The sequence below is a fragment of the Nicotiana tabacum genome, chromosome 2 (assembly GCF_000715075.1).
Source record: "Nicotiana tabacum cultivar K326 chromosome 2, ASM71507v2, whole genome shotgun sequence".
NCBI lineage: Eukaryota > Viridiplantae > Streptophyta > Magnoliopsida > Solanales > Solanaceae > Nicotiana > Nicotiana tabacum.
The window spans coordinates 125,316,828-125,322,827 of NC_134081.1; positions in this window are offsets into that span (position 1 = coordinate 125,316,828).

A 6,000-nucleotide genomic window follows, 5' to 3' on the forward strand; every position below is an offset into this window, starting at 1 on the left:
ACCCTTTGGTTCATTAATATCTATGGCAATAACTGATGTTGTTGACGATCCTTCAGAATTTGTATTTTTGTAAGCTGCAGTACCCTTTGGTTCATTAATATCTATGGCAATAAGTGAATTTCTCATAATACATGCTAGAAAATACTTTCTTAAATTGCGCTGAAAAATACTATTTTAGTCTTTGAATGGTTAGATTTTGTACATTAAAAGGCGCATATAAATTGTGAATGGGAAGGTCCAATATATATTTTGTTCAGTTGAACTATTAGTACTATGTTTGGACTCGTTAATCTTAAGGTGAAATTGCTAATACTTTGTATTGTTATTAATATGTTTGAACTATTAGTTGTGTTTGATTCTATCGATTCCATCCCTACTCTTTCAAATAATTGGACAACTGTTGTGTTTGAAGAATTGGACAACTGTTGTTGAAGAATTGCTACTACTTGAATTTGAACTGTTTGATTCTATCGAATTGGTACCATTCTTGACTACTTCAATATGTGAATATTAGTTGCAGATTTTGTGGCTTAGCAGCAACATTATGTTGATGTTTGTAGTGTTGGAAACTGGAAAGTTGTAGCAGCACCAATAGTGTTGGAAATTGGAAACTGGAAATGTTGTCAAATTGTTTCAATGCCAATAGTAGGGTTTCCATTTATTACGACAATATTGAAGTGAAACTGTTTTACAACGCTCAACAAATTGAATATTAGTTTCTCCAAGCAGAAGCTTCAAATATTAGTTTTGTCCAGAACCGATATAAAACAATTTTATAAAACTGTTTTAGTTGTGCCTAGAGACGAGTTTTAAAACTGTTTTACTCTTCTCTTTTTTGCTTAACTCTAGATTGAGTTATCTTATTGGGTAAACCGATAACCCAACCGATAATGATCGATAACCGATAAACCGATAATCGATAACTAATATCTTATCGGTTTGGTTATTGGTTTATCATATTTGTAAACTGATAATCGATATGCTAAACCGATAATATTCATAACTGAATCGAACCGACCGATGCCCACCCCTATCTTCGGGAGTCTGGACCCTCTTTACAGACGATGCTTCGAACGTGAATGGGTCCGGACTAGGCATTGTACTAAAATCACCCACAGGTAATGTAGTTAGACAGTCTATCAGAACTACAAAATTGACTAACAATGAGGCCGAGTATTAGGCCATGATTACAGGTCTTGAACTAGTTAGAAGCTTGGGAGCGGAGGTCATAGAGGCTAAGTGTGATTCCCTCCTCATGGTAAACCAAGTTAACGGGACTTTTGAAATCTGAGAAGACCGAATGCAGAGGTACTTGGATAAACTACATGTGACTCTACATCGATTTAAGGAATGGACCTTGCAACATGTGCCTCGAGAATAGAACAGCGAGGCCGACGCTCTTGCAGACTTAGGTTGATCGGTCGAAGACGACGAACTCAACTCGGGGACTGTCGTACAGCTCATGAGATCGGTAATCGAAGAAGGTCATGCCGAGATAAACTCCACAAGTTTAACCTGGGATTGGAGAAATAAGTACATAGAGTACTTAAAGAATGGGAAGCTTCCATCAGATCCAAAGGAGTCGAGAGCTCTGCGAGGAAAGGCAGCACGGTTCACTTTATCCGAAAATGGAACGCTGTTTAGAAGGACGTTCGATGGACCGTTGGCAATATGTTTGGGACCGGGAGATACCGACTACTTCCTTTGTAAAGTTCACGAGGGCACTTGTGGAAATCATTATGGTGTCGAATCGCTGGTCCATAAAGTAATCAAAGCAGGGTACTATTGGACCGATATGGGGAAAGATGTAAGGAAGTTTTTTCGAGAAAGTCAGAGAAAAGGAAGTCATAGATTTCATTTGGGACCACATCATATGTCGATTCGGGATGCCCTCCGAGATTGTATGTGATAATGGAAAACAATTCATCGGCAGCAAAGTAACTAAATTTCTCGAGGATCACAAGATCAAAAGCATCCTATCAACACCTTATCATCCCATCGGGAACGGACAAGCCGAATCGACCAACAAAAACCATCATCCAAAATCTTAGGAAGAGATTGACCGACGCCAAAGGAAAATAGAGAGAAATACTACCCGAGGTTCTATGGGCATACCGCACAACATTGAAATCGAGTACCGGAGCAGAACCGTTCTCGTTAGTTTATGGCGTTGAAGCTCTAATCCCTGTCGAGGTCGGAGAACCTAGCATCAGGTTTCGATATGCAACAGAGGAGTCGAATAACGAGACCATGAATATGAGCCTAGAATTGTTTGACAAAAGACGCGAAGCCTCTCTCGTCCGATTGGCCACCCAAAAATAGCGTATCGAAAGGTACTACAGTCGAAGAGCCAATCTTCGACATTTTAACATCGGAGACTTGGTGCTAAGAAAAGTCACCCTCAACACCTGAAATCCAAATGAAGGGAAACTGGATCTGAACTGGGAAGGACCGTACCAGGTTCTCGAAATCATTAGAAAAAGATCCTACAAGCTCGACACGATGAACGGCAAATAATTGTCGAGCAATTGGAACGTATCGCACCTAAAACGATACTACTGCTATGGTACGGCCCCTCCCATTTTCATTTATATTTTAAACTAACCCTTGCAGGTGTTCGACCATAAACAGCGATGGATTCTTCAACACGAAGCCTTTAGGTCTGAAAGCACGCGTTGCACTATTTTTCCCTTAGACCGGTTTTTCCCCAAATGGGTTTTTCGGTGAGGTTTTTAATGAGGCAACCATTGATCGTGCTAACTTAAAGCAATTCAACAGTATCCGAGGCTTTTTTACAATCAACTTCGAATACTGGGGGGCATTACCCTCGAATGTCAACTCTGATGCGAGGAAGTTACTTCATGGCAGCATGGTCTCGATAAGAAAAATTTGTAAGGGCCAAATGGTCAAACGAACTGTGCCGGCGTAGTTTGCTCGAGCCCTAACACAGAATATGTACGCATGTATAATCATTTATAAAGAGAAGTATTTTTCTTTACCGATATCTCATGCCTTAGAAAAAAGTTTCTACTTTACGATTCCATACTCTCGATCTATTATGTAAACAGGCTTAAGGGCCGACCATAACCAGAGTACGGATAATTACCCCCATGCTCGGGGACTGCCGTCCGAAAAATAAATGAGATCGAATTATTAAAACTCTGAGATCATAAGACCTTTTAGGCAACCCTCGATTTTTATAGGCCACTTCCACCCTACTCAGGGACTGACACTTCGGGCAAGCTCGAAGTAAAACGGTAAAATAAGCCCAAGGGGAAAATCCCTAACTAAAGAGTCAACGGCCGAATTAACACGGGTCGGGGACGTCCGAATTTCGTAACAAAACAGGCCTTTGAATTCTTTCACAAACCGGTTAAAAAGGCTACCCCCGGTAAAATCATAAAAGTCTTTGGTAATATCAAGCCTCAAAAACTCTAATGAGTACAAAATTGTTCGAACTCTCGAACAATTCCTTATTTCATGCTAAGGCATTACAAGTTTTGCATATACAAATGATAAAAAACTTTTTCAAGCCGAAAAGGGGAGAAAGCCGCAAACAATCTTTTTAACAAAAGCCTAAGGGCTATTTTTTACTTTGAGTTCGAGAGACCATCCTTGCTCAAATAAAAAACCTAAGGTTTACTTTACTTCGAGTTCGAGCAAGCACTCACTCGATCGTAAAGCCTAAGGGCTATACTAGTTCGGTTTCAATCAAATTGTCTAAACCTCGGACCTTAGAATACAACTTCATAATTTTATAAGGCAGAAAGGAAGAAAATTTAAAAAGGAAGAAAGTTTTTATATCTATTTGTCAAAAATCATTTACAAGGGAAGCATGGCCAGATCAAATTTCTTTACAAAAGACCAAAACGGTCTTAAAAGAAACACAAAAAATACTAATCCTAAAGGACTTAGTCTTCTCCGGGAGCAGCATCTTCGCCCTCGAGGCCTTCTTCGCTTTCAGATCCACTCATACTCCCAGAATCATCATCATCAGGAAAGGCCAACACTCTGGCTTTAGCTTCAAGCTCCTTAGCATTCTTGATCTCAGCTGTAAGATCGAAGCCACGAGTATGAATCTCCTTGAGAGTCTCCCTTCGAGACTGACATTTAGCATGCTCGGCAACCCATTTTGCTCGGGCCTGAGTAGCTTTGGAAACCTCCTTTGTTCTAACCCGATCAGCTTCAGCATCGGATCGGTACACGGCCACCATTGCATCAGCATTAGCCCTGGCCATTTTAACCTCCGATTTGGCCGATGCAAGTTCTGTGGCCAGTCTCTCTCGATCGAAAGTTGCTGAACCCAACTGAGACTGGAACTCCTCATTTTTCTTGGCTTGCACCAAGGCTTTATCTTTCAAGCTTCAGAGTTGGGTCTCACCGAGGCTAGTTGAGCTCGGGAAACCTCATTTTCTGAGGCAAGGCGGTCCATGTTCTTCTTCCACGCCTCGGCCTCCGCTTTAACTGCGTCCACTTCCTCATTAAGTTGCCCGATCATATCAAGCTTTCGCTGAACCTATGGGGCTAAACTGTTAGCCACCATGCCTAAGTCAGTGTCATTAACTTCAAAGATTTATTTTACCTGCTCGGCCAGATCAGCTTGTTCTTTCTTAGATGCTTCTAGCTCAGCCCGAAGTACTTTTACTTCCCCTTCTCTCTACTCACTAAGAAGCTTGAAGGCATCTCTCTCCTCAGTAAGTCCTCGAATTTTGACTTCGTACCGGCTCAGCTCCCACCTCGTCCATTTGGGCTTGGTAGTCTTCCGTGACCAATCTTCGGAGGTAGCTAGCCACCCCTACAGGGGCAGCAAGAACCCGGGCATCATCCGGGACCGTGATAACGATTGTTCACTTACGCCCGGGATCGACACTAGAGGCGGGAAACTGATTGGTTAGTTTAAAACTCGAGGAAGCCTCGCCCGAGCTCTTCTTCGGAACCTTCAAGTCGCTCAGACCTGTGACACCTTCTACCCCAACAAAATAACCACGGAAATGATCTTCCTCTCTAAGGGCTCCTTCCCCGTGACAAGTCTCCACGGCTTGAGCGTCGCGTATCATCGACTTGGAAAATGAAGGAAACGAGAGGGAATCCCCGATCTCTATTGCCCCAAGTAGGTCTTTTGGGGCACCGCCTCCATCTTGGGGAGCCTCGAGCCCGGTTTCTACACCAACATCCACCGCCTCTTCAATGGTCTCTTTGCCCCGAGACAAAACATCTTCGGTTCCTCTTGGCTCGGGGACTTGGGCCGAAGTTTCCTCCTCGACCTCATCGAGCCTAGATGGAGCAGTATCAACTCCCACCAGTTTCGGAGTCATCCGAATCTCGGTGCTAGCTCGCGCACGGGCCATCATCCCAAAGTCATCTTCTTATTTTTTTTCTTCTTCTTCTTCTTCTTATTCTTATTCTTCTTCCCTTAGCCTTTGGACTGACTCCATAGTCAGTGGGATTGTGTTCCCATTGGGTTTATGGGTTGTTCTCTTCTTGGGTTTTTGTCCCTCGGAGTTCGAGGCCCTTTTCCTCTTATTCACCTCCGCCGGTTTCGAGATAGGTGGTGAAAATTCTTCATCACCGGACGGGGGTCTCATAGTCGCGTCCTTTCCAATACCTACAAAAGGAGAAAGAAGTAAACTTATGTTTGAAAAGACGTTTGAACGATAGACAAATCAGTAAGTCAGGAAGAAGGCTTACCATGAGTACGAGCCTCCCACCGACCCTTTGACAAATCGCTCCATGCACGCTCGGCGTGTGTTGATGTCGAAACCAGGCTCCTAACCCAGTTCTCGAGGTGGGGAACCGCACCCGGCATCCAAGCAACGACTGCATCGAGAAAAACACTGATAAGAAATGATGAAGAAGTAAAAACAACGAAAAAAAATTAAAGACGGAATCATACTTACATTTCATATTCCATTTCTTAGGAAATGGCATGCTCTCAGCCAGGATCAGGTTCGTGGTCTTCACCCAAACGAACCAGCCCATCAAGCCCCGATCTTTGTCTTC